This window comes from Papio anubis, chromosome 15, assembly GCF_008728515.1.
Source record: "Papio anubis isolate 15944 chromosome 15, Panubis1.0, whole genome shotgun sequence".
NCBI classification, from domain to species: domain Eukaryota; kingdom Metazoa; phylum Chordata; class Mammalia; order Primates; family Cercopithecidae; genus Papio; species Papio anubis.
The window spans coordinates 65,878,944-65,904,049 of record NC_044990.1 but is presented as its reverse complement, the minus strand read 5'-3'; the positions used below and the strand labels follow the sequence as shown (position 1 = coordinate 65,904,049).

The 25,106-nt window shown below is 32.0% G+C and overlaps 1 long non-coding RNA gene across 2 annotated transcripts in view; it reads left to right on the top strand.

Annotated features, from left to right (window-relative positions):
• Positions 1–11,301: 11,301 nt before the first annotated feature.
• The window catches only part of LOC110741720, a 64,249-nt gene continuing 50,444 nt past the window's right edge, over positions 11,302–25,106 (top strand). Inside the window, exon 1 of one of the 2 annotated variants that reach the window (XR_004178526.1) lies at positions 11,302–15,771. This is a non-coding gene — a long non-coding RNA (uncharacterized LOC110741720). The remainder of the gene's footprint in view (positions 15,772–25,106) is intronic. The other variant, XR_004178525.1, reaches the window with a different exon arrangement.

Sequence of the window (25,106 nt, the reverse complement as noted above, 5' to 3'; positions counted from 1 at the left end):
CCAGGTAGTGCCTTCCCCAGCCCATTGTCACACTTGCCTCCCTATTCCATCCCCAGAGGAGCCAGAGGCAGCCCAATCTAGCAAGGAGAAGCAATGGATGCCTCAGGAAGGGATACCATACCTTTTCCTACTGCTCTTTGGAATTTTCAGACCAGAGTCCAGGCAGAGAGAAGATGTGCTTAAAATGAATGATAGCTATAATATTGATATTAATGTTAGCTGGACTTTAATATATGAAAATGAGCTTTCTAATATCTGAAAGTAAGCAAGAATAATTTTGCATATGAACATAGTATCCAGGGGGCAAGAAGGCAAGATCTGACAGAGATTACTTAAAGGAAGAGGTAAGAAAGGAATATAGATTTTATACATTGTACAGCACTGAGTTCAGCTTTGTAAAAATATCAGTACTGCCTTATCAATTACACTTTCAAAAAAGTACTCAAAGTATTACTCAAATATGTCTTTGATCCTCATTGATTTCATATTAGTCCAAACCACTGACTTGTCTCACTTAAATGATTATACCAGTTCCTGATTTGATCAGACTATGGTCTGAAAATTTAGAGCAGCAGGAAGACAGGGTGATATCCCTTCCTGAGGCATCCACTGCTTCTCATTAGATTGTGCTGCCTCTGGCCCCTCTGGGGATGAGCAATAGGAAGGAAGGTGAGGCAGTGGGCTAGGGGAGGTATTACCTAGCTGGTATATTTGTAATCTAACATTGGTATACTCTCGAAGGCACATATACTCATGTGCTTTGATATTATTTCATGGGGGTGCACTGAACATCTTTGAAAGGCAATTTCTCTACAGAGGAGACCTCCAACATTGCTATTTCCTTGCAAATGGGATTTACCTTCAAGTTGACCACTGGAGACACAGCTTTTGTTTTATCCCTAGAGGCACAGAAACCCAGCACAACCTCTCCCTGCAACATTCCCTTTGCTCTGCCACTGCAGGTGATTCCAGCCACTCCTATTGTTTTTCCTCCCCTATTTAACACTACAGAGCAAGAAAAGTGTTTTTCTCAGAAAATAATTTAGGTCACATGTAACTTCTTTGCTTAAACATTTCAATGGCTCCATATTACATTTACTACAAAATCTAGACTGACTTGGCCCACATGATCAATTCTTCACATGTTTCTCCTCCTCCTTTGTAAGCAGCTTCCCCATTTCTTACCTGTGCTTCAGACTCCCTAAACTCCTGTGATCATATTCCGGCTATTGGTAAGCTCTTTCTTGCATGATTCCCAGTGTCTCTTCTCTCCATCTCTGCAGGTAGCCAAATTATCCAAGTCCACATTCCCTCCTCAAAGAAGACTTCCTTGACCTTCCTACATAAATGAAGTTTCCTATGCATTTCTTCATCTCAGCTAATTATTTTCTTCTTAACAGTATTTGTTTGTGACTTCTCACCCTATTATCAAAAATATTAATTGTATGCTTAGTTTTTTTGCTAATTTTTGTGTTAAAAGCAGTGACTCTACACTTCAAACAGTGTCTGCACATGGTAGATGTTTAATGGAATGAACTCTCATGTTACTATCATTATCTTTTGGAAGCCTACAAAGAGCTGTGAAATGAAGGCATACATAAAAAAAATTAACTTACTATTTATGCCATTATTAACTTGAGCTTATTATTTTGTCAATAAGATCTAGGTTTAAAAATTGTGCTCTGTATGAATTTCAGCACATTTAACTAAAATCTTGGCCTTTTGTTAAATAATAATATAGTAATACTTGGCCAAACAATCTATTCAATAAAATACAATATTTAAAGAGCCTAAGACTTAAAGTCCAAGGTTACGATTAAACTCCTCTTTCTTCTTCAAACATATAAAAATATGTTACATATTTAAAAGTCATGTAGATTACTATTTTTATAAATAGGTAAATTTGTATCCAGAATATATTCATAACTAAATACATATATCTGTTTGCCACAAAAACTACTGACACGAAATGTGGTATGTGAGTTAAAGTCAAAGAAATACATGGAAATGTCTCGAGTATCACTGCTCTGTAGGATTTAGATGGTAGAACCCCCAGAGATGACTCTGATGGGTGAACACAGACAACAAAAAATATATTTTTAAAAGACTCTGGACCATAATTTGTATTGGTAAAATGAAAATTCAAGTTCAATTGTAAAACTAACACCAGAAAAGACAACCAATAACACTATTATTAAGAAATTAATTCATTCTTGATAATAGCAAATTATGTCAAATTATTTGACTTTAATATAAATATGCCAAAGGTCATCTAATATATTACAACTTTAATAGGTATAAAAATTATGAGAAATCTTGTAAAAATGCATTATCTGAATCAATAAATTTGAATTGAGACCTAGAATTATGCATTTCTTAGAAACTCCCAGGGTAGTACTAATGCTGGTGTTCTGAGAACCACATATACTATAACAAGTCTTTAGAATAAGGTAATAGGTAAATCTAATAAGGAATAAATTGGAAATCCTGGAAATGAAAATAATAGACAGTGATATCAAACAATTCAAAATATAAGAAGCTCTAGGCTGGATAAAGCCAAAGACAAAATTCACATTGAGGCATTCAGAGAAGATTCAGTCCACAAAGATAATGAGAAAAAATACATAAAACAAGAACTAACAGACACAAAGGACATATTAATCCTCCAGAAGAAGCATCCTCTTCTAAATTATCATGGATAAAAAGCAGAATGAGAAACACAAAGCAAAAATTCCTAATAACTCACAAAGAAAAAGATCACTTCTAATGAAAGTGTAATAATGCACCAGCAGACTTATCTTCAGCAATTAGAGGTGTCAGAAGCAGGAAGGGAAGCAAAGTAAGCATATTCTGAGAATTGTGTCCACAGATAAAATAAAAAGCAAAGGCTTTTCAGATATATAAAACCTAAGTAGTATAATACTCATGGACCTACAGTGAAGTAATCACCAAATAATTTACTTCTGTGAGAATAAGAGAATTAAGCGAAGAAGTCAGATGGAAATATATGTATGCATATATGTATGTATATGTGTGTATGTATATATGTGTGTGTGTATATATATGTATATATATTTGGCTCAAATATATATATATATATGAGTCAAAAGAATGGTAACATATACAACATATACCAGTAGGCAAATCTCTGCCTATGTAAATTGGTTAATTTTATGTGTGACCTTAACTGGACCATTAGGTGCCCAGATATTTGATTAAACATTATTCTGACTATGTTTCTGAAAGTATTTCTAGATAAGATTAATGTTTAAATGAATATACTGAGTAAAGCCGATTTTTTCATCTGAATGTGAATGGACGTTATTCAATCTGTTGAAGGCCAGAATACAACACATAAGGCAGAGTAACAAAGAATTCACTCTCTGAATGACTGTTTTCAAGCTGGGACTTAGGTCTCCTGCCTTCAGGCTTGGTCTCAGATTGCACTTACACTGTCAGCTCTTCTGGTTTTTGGACTCAGAATAGGATTGGGGCTTAAACTGTCAGATTTCCTGGTTCTCAGGTCTTTGGATCCTGATTGGAATGATATCATTGGCTTTCCAGAGTCTTTAGCTTGCTGACTGCACATCTTGGAAGTTCTCAGCTTTCATAATCAATTACAATTGAATATGAGGTGATTCTTTATATATACATTTCTTATAATATATGTGTACCAATTTTTTTATATATATTGCATATTTATATGTTTCTATATTTCTTATATATAAGTATACATATATATTTCTTCTATTTGTTTTATCTCTCTGGAAGACTGATTACTTATTGATCTATCAATCTACCTATAAGGGTAAAAACTAAACAAATGTCTTAATTTAGTCAATTGTAACAAGTGGAATAGGAAGGGACTGTTCTGCATGAATCCTGTCTAGGTGTGGTTTTGGTTTATGAAGAAGCTAAATATGTGCTGATTAATGTCTATTAAATAATAAATATACAAATATAAATACTGATTAATAGACATTAATCCATATATATTTATATTTATATATTTATATTTGTCAATTAAAAGTAATGTACACATTACAAAATGTACACATTAAATACATTCAGTTATTTGGCTCAACACAGAAAAAATTCAAGACATTTATATTTTTAACAAGAAATAAGAAAGGAAATTTTTTAAAGATACTACATAATAAATAGATACCCACAAGAGAACAAAAATAAACTGAGGTATAATCATTATCATTAAAATGTAATGTGCTTATTATATTTAACAAAGACTATCCAATTGGATTTAAAAATACTATCTACAAGTTTGTTTGGAGAGATGCCTAAAATATAGGAGCTTAAAGACTGAATAAAGAGAATAAACATAACAGGGGAAGAGGCGAGAGAGAGAGAGGAGAGAGAGCACTGTGATCTAACAATATTAATAGTATCCAAAATGTAATACTCCTAATGGTGTATATAAGTAGGCATGAGTATAAGAGTAACAGTTCACTGAGGATATGTAAAAATCATAAGAACATAGCAATATAACTTTAAAATGTTTAATTCTCACTACCAGGTATATACAAAAGGAACTCAAATCAGTATGCCAAAGAAATGTCTGCACTCCCATTTATTGTAGCATTTTTCACAATAGTCAAGATGTGTGAACAACCTGTGTTGTTAACAACTGAATGGATTTAAGAATGGGATATATATACTCAATGAAATACTATTGCACACTTAAAAACAGGAAATCCTATCATATGGGATAACATGGATGAACCCAGTGGTCATTATGTTAAGTGAAATAACCCAGGCATAGAGAAACAAATGTTGTATGATCTCACTTATATGTAAGATAGAAAACAGAAGCACTCCTAGAAAGCAAAACGGTGGACACAATAGGCTCAGGGGGAGGGGTGAAAGGGAAAAGGGAGTTGTCCAATATGTACAGTTACAGTTAGATAAGAGGAATCAATTCTGGTATTTCATTGTACAATAGAGGAACTATAGTTAATATTGTTTTCTATATTTTAAAATTTCTGGAATAAAGTATTTTGAATATTTGTACCACGAAGAAATGAATGTTTGAGATGATGAGTATGCTAATTATTCTGATTTGATCATTACAAAATGTATACATATATGGAAACATCACATTGGACCTCATAAATATACACAATTTATATTTGTCAATTAAAAGTAAAATTTAAAATAAAATATGTAGCCAGGCGCGGTGGCTCACAACTGTAAACCCAGCACTTTGGGAGGCCGAGCAGGGTAGATGACCTAAGGTCAGGAGTTCGAGACCAGCCTGACCAATATGGTGAAACCCTATCTCTACTAAAAATTAAAAAATTAGCTGGGTATGGTGGTGGGTGCCTGTAGTCCCAGCTACTCTGGAGGCTGAGACAGGAGAATTGCTTGAACCCAGGAGGTGGAAGTTGCAGTGAGCTGAGATCGTGCCACTGTACTCCAGCCTGGGTGAAAGAGTGAGAGTCCATCTCAAAAAATAAAAATTAAAATTAAATAAAATAATTGAAATAAATTAAAGTTTCATAGAATTTTAAGGCAATGTTTTTAACATAGCTATGATACTTGCAGATTTTAATATATTTCTTGAAATTTTAGATAAATTTGATAAAAAGTAAGGATATTTAATATTTGAGAACACAATCCATCTGATCTAACATGGATGTTAACCCCTGACATACATAATAAGACATACATTCTTTTCAGGGACACATGAAATATATTTAAAATGGATGATTAGGTATTTACAAAGAAAATCTTAAAAATACAGTTTTTATAGAAAAAGCAATGCAATGAAATATCAAGTTTTTAAAAAGAAAAAATTTATTTGAAAAATATAATGTGCATTTCTAAATAATTGTAAACAGAAATTCATATGAGAAACTATAAATATTTAGAACTTAATAAAAATGAATGTAATATGTTTACATTTTGTTAGATTTGGTCAAAGTCCTGATTAGAGGCAAATTATAGTGGTAAATGTATGAGTTAAAGAGGAAGAAATCATGAAATTATATTAGTTAAATATTGTAATTCATGAAAATAAAAAATATGGAGTAAACAGAAAAGTAGGAGAAAGTAAATGATAAATATCTGATATTAATAAACAGAAATATTAAATCTTGGGAGAAGGAACCATAGAGATAATAACAAAACCAAAATATAATTCTTTGAAAAATTAAGATACAAAATGATTCATCAAAGCAAACTAGAAAAAAAAAAAATAAAGAAGCAAAACAATAGAGTTAGACTGGTGGAAGTTGTTTAAAAATCTTAAAACTCTGAAAGGATACTTGAAAAAGAGATAGGGATATTTCAAAATAAATTTATCAGTTAATATTAATGAAATATAGAACCATTACTTGAATCAGTGGCCAAAAAACATTTCTTCAAAAAGTTTTAGAAAATATCTGGCCCATATAGCTTTTAATGTTTTAAAAAATTCTTTCAACAAATAGACAATATTTATTGTATTCAAGCTATTCAAAGAATAGAAAAAAAGGAAGTACTCCATAACACATTTCATGAGACCTATGTAATCTCAACGATAAAACTGGATAAAATTAGAACCAGAAAATGCAATTGTAGAGCAAACTCATTTGTGAACGTAGATGTAGAAAGCATGCACACTGTTACCAAATTGAAACTTGCATTGTTTTTGTATAAAATAAATCACATTTAAAGTAAATCATATTTAAATTCGTTTTGTTCTAGCATAGCAAAGAGCTTTAGTATAAACAAATTGAAAGTGTATTTATACCTTTAAAAATAACAAGATAATCTCAGTTGTTGCACTGAAATATTTGGTAAAAATTCAGCTATTACTCATGAATAAAAGCAAAGACAGAAACAAAACCCTTAGCGAATCATATCTTGAATGTTCCTTAACCTGATAAAAATATATTTAAGAATCTGCATTACATATTATTATCTTTATTGATGAATCTTTAGTGATATTGCAAAATCCTGTAACAGTACTCAATTCAAACTAAAAGTGGTCTGTTTTAGCAATTTGTGATGTCCCTTGTAATAAAGTGGAAGTGGTCAGAGTGCACACGAGGGATAATTTGGCAAAGCAGGCTGTCAGGTCACTTAGCTTTATTGAATAAGTGCGCGCACACACACACGTTAAATATATTGTATATATATTGTAAATATAAGTATATGTACATCATATATATGTTTTATATATATATATATATATAGAAGTCTTCTGAGGCAGATTCTTGTTTTCCTTGGGCTCTATTGAATCTAGCAAAAGATGTTTAGCTATTTCTCTACACATTCTCATGCCAATAGTTTTAAGCTGTCTGCAATGTTCCTTCTCTTACATCATGCATTGGGAGAACATTTAAAGAGAGGACAGTCATATCTATCTGTCTATCTATAGACAGATATGACTGATCATATCCAAAGAACATTGCAGATAGCTTGAAATTATTGGCATAAGTATGTGTAGAGAAAAAGCTAAACATCTTTTAGTAGATTCAGTTGAGCCCAAGGAAAACAAGAATCTGCCTCAGAAGACTTGCCTGCCTAACATCTACATATCTTTTTCACATATATTCCTGATTGTAGTTGTAGTAGTTTAGCTCAAAACAGATACTCTGAATGTTTTGTTTTGTTTTGTTTTAATTTCAGCACAGCTGGAAGATTTATTTCATTGCACAGTAGGAAGAGCCAACAATTACTATTTAATATTCTTTCAAATATTGCTTTAAAGAGTGTACACTTTTGCTATTAACTTCCTCGGCATTTATAGATTTATATTTTGCATCTATTTAAATTTATTTCATGAAATTTTCATAAAGGTCAAAACTGTCTCATTTATAAATATTTAAATAGCTGCTAGATATCCCTGGTGAAAACAAATATCACATGGATAGAATATGGTAAAATGATTGCTTTACTTTGTTATCAGCAAATAATAACTTACAAAAAATCAAAACTTTTATGTAAAATAACATTTTAATCACTGTGTTTATTTATGATCCTGTGATGATAGAACTCTGTTGCACATTTGACATTGAGGCATAAGATTTGGTTTCTTACAATGTCTTCACAATTACTCCATCAATAAAAAATATTCATTAAATACATTATATTTCACATATTCAATAACTTTTTAGAGTATTCAAGAACTTCAGAATTGATCTGTATAAGATTAAAGTGATAGATTATTTATAGTTCATTAATGTGAGACACCTTAAAAGCATTGTTTTAACATATTAGAAGTACATTAAATATTTCTGTTCTATTATTAGAACCTATTATTTTTTAAAAGGATCACAATATGAATATTTTAATAGTTGTATGTTACACTTGAAAGTTTTGTTTTCTATGCACTTTAAAAATAGATCTTTTTTATATTCCTGTAGTACATTAACATATCAATCAAATATGTTTCTCATTTATTTCTTGCCAGCATCTAATAAAAATATTCCTTTAGCCCATGCAGGAATTAAACTGGAAAGTTTTATTTTCTTTTGCCCAATGATAATATATATTTTTTAAACTTTGTATTTTATAGTAGTTTCACATGGTGTTAAAATCTTGCTATGACATGAATCTCAAGGTTATTGTTTTCTCTTATGCATGTACTCTCATCTGCTGAGAAGAAATTCTTATATTTCTGCTGCAACCTATTGCGTTTCCACCTTTTAAAAGTTTGTTTTGCACTACTTTGTTGAATACTGTAACCATTTATTTACCACATGTGTTTTTGGAAGGAATAATAAAAATAATTCTCCCTTTCAATGGTTTGAATCAAAGTCATTATTTTAACTTTTCTTAATTTTACTTTCATATTTATTCCAAAGGAGTTGTTCTAAAATTAATATCACCGATATTGTATTTAATATATTTTTGAGAATAATTTTTACAGAGATAATTAAAATTATTGTTTCCAATTTTTTTATTTTTAATTGTATATGTACGTAGTAGGTGTACATATTTATGGGACACGTGAAATGTTTTAATAAAGGCTTGCAAGGTGAAATAATCACATCAAGGAGAAGAGGGTATCCATCTCTCAAGCATTTATGCTTTTGGTTACAAACAATTCATTTACACTTAGTTATTTTAAAATGTACAATTACTGACTATAGTCACCCTGTTCTGCTATTAAATAGGAGGCCTTATACAAATTCTTTCTGATTTTTTTTGTGCCCATTAATTTTTCTTTTCTTCTTTCCAGCTCCCTACTACCTTCTCAGCCTCTGGTAACAACTCTTCTACTCTCTATATTAATTAGTTCAATTGTTTGATTTTTAAATACCACATATAAGTGAGAAGATGCAATGTTTGCCTTTCGTGCCTGACTTATTTCACTTAACATCGTGATCTTCAGTTCCATCCATGTTGTTGGAAGTGACAGGATCTCATTCTTTTTCAGGGTTGAATGGTAGTCCATTGTGTATATGTACCACAATTTCTTTATTCATTCATCTGTGGATGGACGCTTAGGTTGCTTCCAAATTTTAGCTATTGTAAATAGTTGCTGCAACAAACATAGGAGTGCAAATACCTCTTTGATATACTCATTTCCTTTCTTTTGGGTACATACCCAGCATTGGGATTGCTGGATCATTGGTAGCTCAATTTTTAGTTTTTTGAGAAACCTCCAAATGGTCCTCATAGTGGTTGTACTAATTTACATTCCCACCAACAGTGTACAAAGGTTCCCTTTACTGCACATATTGACCTGCATTTGTTATTGTCTTCTGGGTAAAAGCCATTTTAACTGGGGTGAGATGATAGCTCACTGTGGTTTTGAATTTGCAGTTCTCTGATAATCAGTGATTTTAAGCACCTTTTCATATAACTATTTGCAATAGGTATGTCTTCTTTAGGGTAATTGCTAAGCAAATCTTTTGCCTATTATTGATCAGATTATTAGGTTTTTCTCTATAGAGTTGTTTGAGCTCCTTATATATTCTGGTTATTAATCCCTTGTCAGATGAGGGGTTTGGAAATATTTTATTCCATTCTGTGGGTTGTCTCTTCACTTTGCGGGTTGTTTCCTTTGCTGGGCAGAAGCTTTTTAACTTTATGTGTCCATTTTTGCTGTGGTTGTCTGTGTTTTTGAAGTATTGTTCATAATTTTTCCCCAGACCAATGTCTTGGAGATTTTCCCCAATGTTTTACTGTAGTAGTTTCATAGTCTGAGGTCTTAAAGTCTTAAATCCATCTTGATTTGATTTTTGTAAATGGCAACAACTTCATTGAATTTAGCAGTTCTGTTTTTCTTATGTGTACATGTGTGTGATGTCTTTAGATTTTTCCAAATATAAGATCATATCAGTGAACAAGACAATTGGAATTTTTCCTTTCCAAGTTTGATACCCTTTAATTCTTTGTCTTGTCTGATTGCTCTAGCTAGGACTTCCAGTGCTATGTTGAACAACAGTGTTGAAATTGAGCATTCTTGTCATGTTCAAATTTCAGAGGAAAGGCTTTCAGTTTTTCTCCATTTAGTAAACAATGATTAACTCTGAAGAAAATGTGAAGACTTTTGAATAAAATTTACTTTAACAGTATAGGTATAAATTTATTATCTAGGTATATTCTTAGCTCAAGTTTTCCCAGATTAATTGCACTAATTACTTTGCAAAATACTGACATTTAACAGTAAAAATATTAAAAAGGGGAAAGAAAAAATCTTATTTATAGAATAATGCTAATTAAATATTTAGAAGAAATGGTAAAAATAGAAATATCACCATTTAATAATCATCTTAATAAAAACTGACTAAGGAAAAATTCATTAGTTAATGTGAAGTAACTAGATTATAGGTGCCAAGATATTCAAAAAGCCTGGAATTATTGCCCCACAAATTATCAATTAATGACAAAAGGAACAGAAATAATTTTATAATAAAAGTAGTTTGTGAATACTACCTTAATATCACCAATTATGGAGCCATTAGAAAATTACCATTAGCTATTTATTCTTGTTAAAGATGATATTTTATTGCAATAGAGTGATGACTTTTTCTCTCTAAATAATTGCTGTATGTATATATCTGTGTATGTGTGTGTGTGTATATATATACACACATGAAATGAGATGATATAAAAAGGGAACCTATTTTCAACCCAAATAAGTATTTTTTCAACACTAAATATAGCTTGTTAAAAATAAACATCTGTCAAGTAACTTTTTTCTAAGAGTGTTTATTTCTATTAGTAAAGAAATATTGAAAGTCATTTCATAAATTAATAGAATGATTTAGACTTTATAAAATTTTATAAAAAGGTAATATGTTATTATATAATATATAGATATTTACCAAATAGATAAACATTCATTGAGAATGTGTGTGGTTTACAAAAGTCTCTGAAATTTTCATTTCTAAAAACATTCTTTGTGAGGTTTGAATTCTTAGTTCTCTGGAATTGATGTCGCTCTAAAATGATATAACAATGGAAATTTTATTAATATATATTTTTAATGAGAAACTAATATTTAGAAGGCAAATGTTGAATAAACGTTTTTATATTCAAAGTTTATAATCTAGTAGATTGATTCAGAAAAACACCCCAAACTTAAAATGAAGACCAAAGTTAATCAAAAGCTATTTTCTCCCTATTGCTTCACTAAAGTATAGTTTCTGCTTTTACTATAAAATCCCAATTCCTTATATGAGGAGATGGTACTTAATCTCAGATTATGGTTTGAAGCAGAATGACAAAGCAATATCAATAGTTTGCTCATTTATGTTGTGGAGTAGTATTCAATTATATGAATATATGACAAGTTGGTTATCAGCTCACCTTTTAATGGAAATTTAGATTGCTTGTTTTCATTTATTATGAATAAAGTCACTATGAACAATCATGTAAAAAGTTTTCAACTTTTTGTAACCAGTTGATGAGGGGGAGGGGAAGTTGAGTTCAAATACCTCTGCCCAGTGACACAGCATGGAAACATCAATAACAAATAGAGGGAGAATGTTGACATTTCTCTAATAATAAAGTTAAATCATATTTTCATAGCAGGAGTTACAACACATTTTATGAACTGAAAAATATTTCTCTATGTCACAGAGATTTTACAAGGCAGTGCATCTAAGGCTGAGTGTTTCACTTTAATGTTTGTCAATGTGCTATTTAATTTTTATCTAATTCCCAAAATATCAGGAAGAATATGAGCTATCATGCTGACAAGGATATTTTTGAAGAGTTGGGATTTGGAATGTCCTTCCCCATCCTGAAATGTTCTGTGCATCTGAAGTGTCAAGTGCTGTCTAGTACTGCTATATGGCACAGTATGTTTTATGGAATGTATATTTCAGATAGGCTGGCAAATATTACTGACAGCAGAGACCTAAAGCTTAGGACAAGATAAAGCCATGTGTGTAAGGGATAAATTTCATGAAAAGAGAGCAAAGATTTATAGCCAGCTATTTGTAAAAATGATGCCTTAGGAAGGAAAGGAGGGGATACTTGTCAATATGGTGGACTGAACTAATGAGGGTAGGTCCTAGAAACTGAAAAATTCAAAAACTCCAGGAATCATGTTTTAATATGTATGATTAGGCTCAAAAGAAATGACAACAGAATCAATTCTAAGGTACAAATAAAAAGAGGGTAAAGCAGAATTTAGATCAAAATATTTTGATTTGTTTTAAAATGATGGCCATGCCATAGACCTTCACATTTAGCTAGAGGGAGATGAAACTGAGTATCTTGCACAAAATCATTACTGAGGAAATGCTAACTCTGCTTCTAAATGAGACTCAATTTTTACCCCAATGTCTTGGATATGAAGTAAGGAAGCAGGAGGCTTATAAGGATATGATTATGCTTAAATTGCCAATAAGTTATAGAAACTACAAATCAAAAATTATTTTTTGAATGGTCTGAATTTAGACAATCCATATGGGTTACAAAACATAAATAAAATGTTTTATAGGAAAGTTTGCATATGAGGTCTTTCAAATATGACAGAAAACAACTTCCATGGTATATAATAAAGAGCTGAAAAATAACTAAAGATAATAGAGAACTGTGAAAGAGACTTTAAAATAAGCATATATAAAGTGATCACACTGAAAAATGAAGTAGAACCTGAAAGGAAAAAATACATTAAAAATGGGCATATTAAGAACTAGAAATTCTATATACATGAAAATATAGTCATTGAGTTAGACAAAATACTAACAAATAGACAAACCAAACTAGTTATGAGAATTATTTTAAGATGGAAAAAAATGAACTGGAAGTAAGGTGGAAAACCTGAAGAAAGAAAAGCAAGTTTTTGAATTGAGGCTTGGCAACAGAGATAATCACATGTAATGTTTTAGTCTATTTGTATATTCTTTTTGTGGACTGTGTAGTCAATTTAGAACAGTTCTAAAATGTTTTTCTCCTGTGATTTTATTTTCCTTGATTATTTGCACCACTTCCAAAACTGTACATTTGACAAATGTATGCATTGCTACTGTGGTCACCAAAATTGTAGGGGCATCAAGGAAAGTGAGCCTGTCTACCTTGAAATTGTTACTGTTGTCTTTAAAGAGGTATCATCATCTCTTTGAGGGTTCTCTCAAAGTGTTTGCTTTGAATGCAGTAACTCATCCCAGAGATACAAACAGAGAATAAGAACATGTAACTCAAGACAGCATGTCTGGAGTGGCGTCAGACGAATCCTGCAATTCCAATACATTTTATAAGATGATGACTTTAGAACAGAAGAATAGGGAAAGGAATTTTGGCTACAGTATCATATGAATCCCATTTTTAAAAAAGTTATAGAGTTGTATGGAAGTTTAACGATGGAATGCTCATGTAAGCATGAGTTCCTGTGGATATTTTATTTTTAGCATTTGACATAAACATTGAAGAATGTGTAAAATGTTGACAAAAAGAGATAAAAATAATCTTATGCAAAAAAAGAAATGCCACAAGCAATGTCACATAATCTGACTTGGAAAGAGGGAACGGTGTTCTTTACTGGATACTGAAAGAAAAAATGGGGTGTTAAACTAGAAAAGTGGGAAGTGTAATGTGGAGATACTATAAGACAGTTTGAAATAAGGAGTGAATATTAGAAGAGAAATCTAAGAAACAGATAAAAATTAAAAGTTGATCACGGAATACAGAATAAGGAAACCAGCCAATTAGACCTACAGTTTGTAAAAATAAGGAGGACAAAAATTGTGATAAAGAGGAATTTAAAAACAGACTCACTGATGAATTAAAAGAGAACAGATATTCAAGGTATGAGAGGTTATTGTCAAATGCTGAGATGTTTTATTGAAAAGGAGTGAAAGTGGGAAAGGAGTTTAGTGGAATGTATTAAAGCAAAAGGACATTATTGAAATTAATCTTTGGATGCCTATTGATCTTTAATAGAGTGCTTTTTGAAGTGATAGTGGAATTTTCAGTTTTTAAAGTTAAAACGGTGTGCCAATTGTTATCTAAAAATACATTCCCCGAGCCTTTTTGGGAACATGGCTGCATCTAGCTGCTGTCGAGTCTAGAAAATGTCATTTTTAATGTATTTATGCCACTGTATTTTGAGTCTTCTTATATTGCAACCTAAACTTGATTCTAACTAAAGCAGATATTAGTATCACTAGAGGGTTGGTCCTGTGAAAGAAACTGAAAATACGTGACATTAGAATAGTGCTCAGGCAGTATAGGCAGGTAAGGTTGGAAAGCTGGTGACCCTTGTTATGCCATTATAGTTGATAAATTTTCGTCTTTGAAAAGGTAACTAAGCCACATTTTGTTAAGCAAATCAGGTGACTATTGAGCCTATATTTTCGAGGAAATACTTACAAAGATCCATAATGTTAACTATATGTTGCCTGTTTCTTGTTGCTTTATGCAAATTACTACAATAAAGAACCTCAGATGAGATCTGACTTACTTTCAAAACAAAATGAAAGGTGAAGTCCAAAAATATGGGGCTTTGCAGGGTGGCAATATCCAAATCATCTTTTTTTTACTCCCCCCAAACTGAAAGACAAAAATGTCAGTCTAAAAACATGTATTGATACTTCTGATTAAGATTTCTAATCCATAAAGGTATCTAAGTTTGTAGCAAACCTCAGATTTGGAGTATTGTCTTTCACTCCCATGTATTGTGTCAGAGACCTTCCAGTTGCCTCAATCAAAACAAGTTAGAAATAGGCACAGACGAGAAAATCACAAGTCAGGCTTAGGAAGTATGTCCATAAAATAACACTGTGATTTTTTTTTCCTGGCATATTAGTACTGAGGGGAAGCAAACAGGCCATGGGTCTAAAAATTTTTGAGAGAGCAATTACAAAGAAATCACAAGATTGACCTAAAAATTTTGATTGTTTATCTCTAAAACTATTCTCAGGCTCCCAGAACCGCACCTGCAAAAAGTAGTTTGTGTAAGTATGCAGCCTCCAAGGAGAATATAGATTCATTCTTCAGATGTAGCCACAGAAGCTGATGAACACAATCATGAACCTCCCAGAAGGCAGAGACATGTGCCATGGACGACAGAGGAGGAGATCGTTTTTCTCACAGCTCAGAATCTGAATCTACCCAATACTCAACTTTCTACAGTCTGCCTTTATTAGTTCTTCCCAAAAAGACATCATCATTATGTGTGAACTGACTTGTTTCCCATTCTGTTTTCTCAATGAATTCTTTTTAACTACAGTAATTTTGTTTCTCTTCCAGTCTCATATATTATTTTCATTAGCAACTTCAGACGCAGGCAAGAAGGGGTGCTGCTTTGGACTGCATATTTTGTCAAACTCAATTCGATCCTTCCCCAGCCTAACCCCAGTTTTCAAGGTAAGAATTGCGTAGGCCAAAGGGCAGTGATGCCTTTGTCTAGTTGAAGAATAGGCTCCACTTCTGGGCCATGCTTTGAATGTCTAATAGTCCACAGAGCCCTGCTCAAATAGACCCTAATTGGCTTCCAGGTATTTTACAGACCTTCTACCCATGTCATCCTCCTGAAAGTTGCTGGCCTTAACTTAAACCCAAGAACTGGCTAAGGGCAGCAATGTAGTCTGGCTTGCAGACTGGGGTGTCACCCGATTAATCATAAGGGAAGGAAGTGAAGAGAAGGAGAGGGTCATGGTTACAAATTCAGAGCTAGGGTTATCTTTCCTCGTGTTTTCATATATTCTAGGATGTAAAAACAAGAATCTGAGGATTCTGAATTTATCAACATAAGTGAATAGAATGTATTATATTTAACAGTCTAATTTGGTTTATATATTTTTAATTTTATTTATTTATTTTTTGAGAAGCTGGATTGCAGTGGCACAACCTGGGCTCAGTGTAACTTTCATCTCCCAGGTTCTAGAGATCCTCCCACCTCAGCGTCTTGAGTAGCTGGAACTACAGGAACGTGCCACCATGCCTGGCTAATTTTTTATTTTTTTTTGTCGAGACGGGGTTTCACTATGTGGCTCAGGCTGGTCTCAAACTCCAGTACTCCAGGGATCCTCCTGCCTAGGCCTCCCAAAGTGCTGGGATTACAGGCACGAGCCACTGCACCCGGGCTGTTTGTAATTATTTAATATTGTTTGTCTTAGCCATATATCAAGTTGTTTATAAACAACATAAATTTATTTCGCACAGTTCTGTAAGTTGGAAAATCCACAATTAAAGTGTCAGCAGATTTGATGTCTGGGGAGGGCCCGCTTTCCCATAATGACACCCTCTCACTCTGTCTTCACAGGGTGAAAGGGGTTAGCTAGCTTTTTGAGGTCTTTTTGTAAGGGCACTAATCCCCTTCACAGAGGCTCTGCCCTCCTCATCTAGTCACCTCCCAAAGGCCCCACCTCCTAATAGCATCACATTAAGGATTAGGTTTTAATGTATGATTTTTGGAGGGACACAAACATTGTCCCGAGGGACACAAACATTTTGGAGGGACATACCATTGCATAGATATAGGATATGTAAGACTACATTTGTAGTATTTTTCTTGTTCCCATAAATATTGTCACATACCTGAATATGTATATATAAAGTGAGGTTGGATATAGAGGACAGATTTTTTTCTATTAGTTTATAAGTTGCCAGAATATAGGATCTGTTACAGAACCTAATAGAGAGGGATGCCCATTAACCACAGATTCTGAGATTTGTGCTGGAAGAGGTAATAGGATAGGACCTTGGGCTTTGTCCTTTGGAGGAAGAATGAGTTCACTTTGTTGGAAGCAGAGTGTACACTGATAAATGGTTGCCATAGGACAGACTCTGGCAGCCTACCAGTTATTCCCTTCCAATCTTTTCCCCTCTCTTTTTCTGGGCATGTGACTACAGAGCTGTGAACGATTTCTGTTGTCATCACACGTATCAGCCATGTGAGGCTCTGTAATAAGTTCTCACCAATGGAATATGAACAAAGTAATGTGTTCATTCGGTTAAAAGGAGATTTCTTCCTCTGGTCTTGCTCACTTTTCCCTTCCTGCAGACTGAAGTGTAGATATGGTAGAGGTGCAGCATCAGTCATGCTGATGAAGACAACATCCATGGGATTGATGGAGGAAGAAAATGCACTCAATAAAAATTCACAGAGAAAAGCTGCCTTACGTGCGTGAGACAAACTTCACTCTTTAAGCGATTGTATTTTTCCCCCAGCAGTTTAGCCTTTAGTCTAAGAAAACTGCTTAGAAAAATACGGCCTTATTGTTACCTATTTAAAGTGGGCAAATGAGTTATTATGGGCAAATGAAGTTATTATGATAAGCACAAACTACTTGTCTATCTTTCATTAGAGTAGCTATGGGACAGAATGTGTAGACAGAACTCAGTTATAATGTCATTTTTTTTCATATAACTCCTCATGCTTAAGAACTAAGATATTAGAATTCTAGGAAGAGTCAGAGTTATGTAGTCATTTGGAACCTTATGAATATCTTCTTCAACTTTCAGAAAATATTACATATATATACACACAATAGTTTATAGAAAATTTAGTATAGTGTCTAATATAGGGTTTATAGTACATAGTATACAGATTATATAGAGTATAGAAACTATATAGCATATAGAGCATTTACAGTAATACTGTATATTACTCTTCGTGTATTCATTAATTTTAATATCTATTTCAATTTACTTTTCACACATTCGCAACATTTATGTTTTCTAGAAGTATTTTAAAGTTTCCATTTTTACAATTCACAGAATAAAATTGCCCAGTTGTTTTAAAATTAGGTAGAAAATAGTAACTTATAAGAAACTACCTAGAAGCAAGCACATCATTAACTTTATGAATGTATAAATGAGTTTGTCATTTGCTAGAAGCCAGTGAGATACATACTTGGTGTCTAATTTGTCAAGCATTACTTTTTGAAAATATTAAGCAGAGACATCTTCTAAATCTGAGTCATAGACCAAGTCTCAGTCTCTCTCTATGTACATAATATATAATATACTATATATATATGTGTGTGTATATATATGAGTGTATATATATATATCACACCCATACACACACACGCATGCACACTGTTAGGATCAGTTGGTTTATATGTTTTTAAGTCATGTATTTTTTAACCGAAATTCTGTCTAGATGTTCTATCCATTATTGAAAGTGGGGTATTCAAGTCTCCATCTATTAATGTAGAACTATCTATTCTTACCTTCAAGTTTGTCAGTACTTGCTTCATATTATTTTAGGACTATGTTGTTTTGAGAATATATGTTTATAATTACATCTTCTTAATGAATTGACACTTTTAAAAATATACACCTCCCTCTTCCTCATATGCCAGTTATAAATTTACTTTGATATTACCACCGTAGCTTTCTTTTTGGTTGATATTGGTATGGAATATCTTTTTCTATCCTTTAATTTTCAATCTGAGTCTTTAGATCTAATGTGAGTCTCTTGAAGTCGTGTAGTTTTTGGAATTCACTCTATTTTGCCTTTTGATTGAAGAGTTTGATACATTTCTTTTTCAAGTAATTATTGATTTAAAAAGGACTTCTGCCATTTTGCTGTTTTTTTTCTATATAACTATATATACTTTGCTCTCATTTTCTCTGTTATTACCTTTTCTGTTTGATTTTAGTTGAGTTTGCAAATAGGGCACTACTTAATTCCCTTCCCTCATTTTTTGTGTATTATTTTGTGGATATTTTCTCTGTGCTTATTATAGGTATAATATTCAAGATCCTGTATTTATCACAATGTACTTTGAATTAAAGTCAACATCCCCAGCATGCAAATACCCTACTCCTATGTAACTTCACTCCCTTTTATGTTGTTTCTCTTTTAAGTTACACATTTCTACATTTTATGCTCAGAATTATAATGATTTTTATATAATTATAGTTATTTTGGTATTGTTTCTGCTAGAAATTATTTCAGAAAGTTATAAATAAAAAATACAGTAATATTGGCTTTTATATTTAATTATACATTTTGATAATTTCAAGTATTCTACAGTTTTGTTCTCAAACTATATTTTCTGCTTGCTCAAATCTTCTGTCTTTTAAAACGTCTATTATAATTTTAGCTCCAGAATTTATGTTTAGTTCTTTTTGGAATTTCTTTCTTACATTCTATTTTGCTTGTACATCATTTTCATGATTTCTTTTAGTTCTTTGTTTTTACTTTTATGTTTTTCTGTGAGGACAGTTATGTACCACATAATGATATTTCAGTCAATGGGAAACCAACCACATTTATGATTGTCCTCCCATAGGATTATAATATTGTATTTTGACTGTACCTTTTCTATGTTTATACATGTTTAGATACACAATACTTATCACTGTGTTACAGTTGCCTACAATATTTAGTATAGTAACATTCGGTACAAGTTTCTAGCCTAGGAGCAATAGGCTGCACCATATAGTCTAGACATGTAGTACGCTATACCATCTAGCTTTGCGTGAATACAATCTGATGTTTGCACATTGACAAAATTGTCTAATAATGCATTTCTTAAGACATATTCCCACTGGTAAGCAACATATAACTGTATATTTAAAACCTTTTCTAGTAAATCCAATGTCTGGACTTCCTTAGGGACAGTTTCTGTCAATTTATTTTGTTCTGTTACATGGGCCATATTTTCCTATTTGTCAGCCTTGTGATTTTTGTAGAAACCTGGATATTTGGATATTACTATGTGGTAACTTGGAGATTCTCTCCTGTCCTCAAAGTTTATTATTTTCTGGTTGAGACTGTAGTAGACGTCTGTTTAATTACTTTCTAACGTATTTTTTCAGACTGAATAGTCTTTTCTCGTGTAATAACTGACGTGTCTGTTCTTTAGCTTGTGTTCAGCTATTGTATTGGCATTTTTTTCTTTTGTTTTTATTACTAAGGTCTAAAACAAACAAGCAAGCAAACAAAAAATGCCTCTCCCAATATTTGAGATTAGCTCTGTGCAATAAACACAGACGTTTAGCCAGACTTGCATTAAGTCTATTGATCGGCCTGAGGTAAAAGCTTTGGGTCTTGTTGAGCATGTCTTGCCCTGGACATATATGTGGCTTTCTTAATTGCCTTGTATGCATGGACGCTTTTGAATGTCTTAAATTTTCAAAGAAACTCTTCCCTAGCTGTTCCTCCTCAGCCTTAGGTAGTTTATTACATGTCTAGAACATAATATTTTGTCCAGGCATTTTTGATTTATTAGATCATCTTGTAGTTTTTTGTTTGAGATGGAGTTTCACTCTTGTTGCCCAGCCTGGAGTGCAATGGTGCCATCTTGGCTTACCACAACCTCCGCCTCCCAGGTTCATGTGATCCTCCTGCCTCATCCTCCCAAGTAGCTGGGATTACAGGCATGCACCACCACACCTGGCTAATTTTGTGTTTTTAGTAGAGACGCGGTTTCTCCATGTTGGTCAGACTGATCTCAAACTCCCGACCTCAGGTGATCCGCCCACCTCGATCTCCCAAAGTGCTGGGATTACAGGAGTGAGCCACCATGCATGGCCCATCTTGTGGTTATTTTGAATGATTCTCATTCTTTTTCCAGCCTGAATTCTTAATTAAGTGAAAGATTGCTGAGCACCTTGTCTCCATCCTTCAAGTAGTCTTCAAAGAGTTTATAGCAGGCATGCACAATAATTTGCAAATGAGGTTTTTTGTTCTCTCTTCAGTCCCAGGACCCGAGGTCCTACATTGGGAGCATAAGGTACCTTCAAGACTGTTACCATGCTGTGAAGGGGGTGGAACAAGGGAAGGCAAAAATATCACAAATATTTTTATTTTTTATATCAGCTATCTTTTTCTTGAGTCAGCATTTGCTTTGTTGCTTTGTTGCAGCATTTCTTGCTGTAAACCTGGAACTATTTTTTAGAAATTCTAATGAAGTTGTATCTGACTGGTTATGCTTATTTTTCAATGTTTTTGTGGAGAGATGATAGTTAAATCTGGCCATTCCATTTTGCTGAGGTCATCCTATCTCTAAATATGCCTCCCTAATCCTATTACAGGAGATTGCAAGAGGACAACTTGGCTCTAAAATCGACGCATGAACATGCCATTGGAATTGTTGATGATTCTGATTTTATTCCATTTTGTTTGGAGTACATTCCTGATTGATCTCTACTGCTTTACATTTACTCATTCTGTTTAAGGCTTGGCATTTGATCTATTCTGGAAAATGTACCATGAGCACTTGGGAAGAATGTGTACTCTGTTGTTGTTGAGTCAAGTGTTCAATGCATATTTATTAGGTCTTGTTGATTGTTAACTTTACTACTGCCTTGTTAGTCTTCTTCATAGTTGCTCTAACCGTTATTAAACGAAGGACATTGAAGTCTCCAATTATTGTGGAAATGTCTTTTCTCCCCTGAGTTCTGTCAGTTTTGCTTAGTGTACTGTTATCGCTTTTTAGGTACATATATATTCATAATTCTAATGTGTTTCTAATGAGTTGATTATTGTATGATTATCAAATATCCCTCTTTTTCTTTTGGTAACTGTTTTGGTGTTACTTTATTTGATATTGGTATAGCCACCAGATTTCTTGTGTTGCCAACAAGAAATATTATATTCCATTATTTTACTTTTGATTTTTTGTATGTTTAAATCTAAAATGTGTTTTGTATAGAAAACATATAGTTGGAACTGTTTAAAAATTTAATTTGATAATTTCAGCCTTTTGGTTGGATTTTTAATTTGTTCACATTTAATATCATTGCTGATAAGGTTTGGGATACTGACATATGCAATTTTGCTGTTTGTTTTTTTGTATGTCTCATGTTATCTTTTTTACTGCTTTTGCATTGAGCATACATTTTCTATTGTAATGTTTAAATTTATTTAATACCTTACTCTTTTTTTAAAAACCATTTTCTTAGTGATTTCTCTAGGGTTTACTCTTTACAGATTAACAGAATCTACTTTATATTAATACTAACATAATCATCATGAGATATAGAAATGTTATTTCAGTATAGCTCTATACCTTCTTCCATTTTTGTGCTATTATTGTTTTATACATTACATTTATGTATGTAAAAAACCCAAATCTGCATTTTATTATTATTGCTGTACATGCGTTCATCTTTTAAAGAAGCTGAATGAAAAAGGAGAATAAATATATACTTTAAAATTTTCATATTAACTATTTTATCATTTCTGATTCTATTCATTAGCTTCTGTAGATTTAAGTTGATGATATTGATTCAAGTTACAGTCTAGTACAATTTTGTTACACCCCATTTAAGTTTTCTCCTACCCGTCTCTTTTATTCTATTATCTGATATATTTTTAAATGCTGTAAGTCCAATGATACAATTTCATGCATATTATTTTATACACTTGCTTTTAAAATCACTTATTAAGATAAAGGACAGGAAATATGTATATATATTTCACATATACAGAATATATATTTCACATATACAGAATATATATTCCACATATACAGTATGTATTTCACATATATACAGTATATTTCACATATATACAGAATACATATTTCATATATACAGAATATGTATTTCATATATACAGAATATGTATTTCATATATACAGTATATATAAGATATATACACAGTATATATACTATATACAGTATATATAATATATACAGTATATATACTGTATTTTATAATTACATAAATACTTCAATCAGTTCTCTTTGTTTTTCTGTTTTTTGTTTTTAGATTTGGATTATCATACAAGGTTACTTGCTTTCAACCTGAATAGCTTACTGTTATACATTGTAAAGCAATTTTCCAAGTAACACATTTGCTCAGTTATATTTGGGTAATGATTTTACCATTGTTTTTAATAGATACATTTGCTGGAAAACAATTCTTGGTTGACAGTGTTTATGATTTCATAGCCTCTCTGCATTCTGGCTTCTTTATTATTATTTTTTTTTTAAAGAGTTGTCAACTGTTAGTGGAATCCCCTCAAAGGTAACAAGTCATTCGTTTTTTTCCAACTCCTTTAAAGATAGACCTCTTTGTCTTTTAATAAACTTTTATAATATGTCTGTGTGAGTATCTTTGGATTTATCCTGCTTAGAGTTTATGGAGCTTCCTGGGTGTATAGATTTGTTTTTCATCAAATTTCAAATGATTTCTGTCATTTAAAATTATTTTCTTTTGTTAGTTTCTCTTTTAGGTACTCACACTAGTACACTAGTGTCCTTAATGTTGTCCTACGTTTCCCTGAGCTCTGTTTATTTTTGTTAATTAATGAATCTTAATTTGCTCATTATTTCTCCTGGTTTTTATTACATAATTTATATACATCTTTAAGTTTTTTTAAATTATTATTATTATTTTTTTACCAGCTGAAATCTTCTCTTAAGACACTCTAGTAAATTTTTAACTTGGATTGTATGTTTTCATTTCCAGATTTCAATTTGATTTTTAAAAAGTAATTTATATCTTTCTTAATAGTCTGTTTGTGACATTGTCATTTTACTTCTGTAAGCATGAATTCTTCTAGTTTTTACAAATATTTTTAATAGTCCATTAATGTCTTTGTCTATTAAGTTTCATATGTTGGCTTTCTCAGGAGTCACTTCTAATTTTTTTTCCTGTTCATGTGGTAAATATTGCTGTTTACTTGCAAAGCTTATACCACTTGCTTAAAACTTGACATTATAAGTAATATATTCTAGACATTATGGATGCTCACCATCACTCCTTTGCCAGGTCTAGCTTTTGTCGTGGTTTACTTATGTGGTTGTTTAGTGGATGAGATGGATTAATTTTAATGTCCATGGGAACAGTAGCTATAATATCTCATATTTTTCTGATATTAGTAAATATTGTGGTTTTTTTGGTCTTAGTCTGACTACTGGTTGATTGATGCTATTGATCATTTCAATAAATCAGCTTTTGGTTGTGTTGATTTTCTTTATTGTTTTTCAATTTTTGATTTCATTGATTTTTGCTTTTTGTTATTTTTTACTACTTCTTGTTTGCATTTTAAATTGGTATTTTCAGTGCCCTAATTTAGATTACCAAGTTTTACAAGTTTTTAATTTTGTAATTATGGAGTTAATATGACACACTGCCTTCTAAGCACCGATTTTTGTTGCATCACACAAACTTTAATGAGTTGTATTTTTATTTACATTCACTTCAAAAGTTTTAATTAAAAAATATTTTTTACCCATTTGTTACTTTTAATTGAGTTGATTAATCTACAAATATATGTGGGTTTTCCACCTATACTTCTCTTACTGATTTTCAATTTAATACCACTGTGGTTTAATAACATATTTTGAATGATTTTTTTCTTTCAATTTTTAAAATAAAATTTATGGCCCAGAACGTGGTCTAATTTGGTGGATGTTTTATATGAGTTTGAGTAAAATGTGTATTTGTTTTTTTTGGATGGAAGTTTCCATAAATGTCATATACATTAGATGGATTTATAATGCCATTTATGTCAACTTCATCTTTCTTACAGCTATTTTGAAAACTACAACTATAATAGTGGATTTGTTTACTTATGTCTTACCTTCTCTTAATTATGTGTTGTGTATTTTACCACTGTAGCTAGGTGTATACACATTTAGAATTATATCTTCTTGGAGAATTGACACTTTTATTATTATGTTGCAACTCTGTTTATCTCTAATTGTCCTGCTCTAAAGTCTGCTATTTCAAAATTAATGTAGTGACTCCAGCTTCCTTTGTTCAGTTTTAGCATGGTAAATGTTTCTTC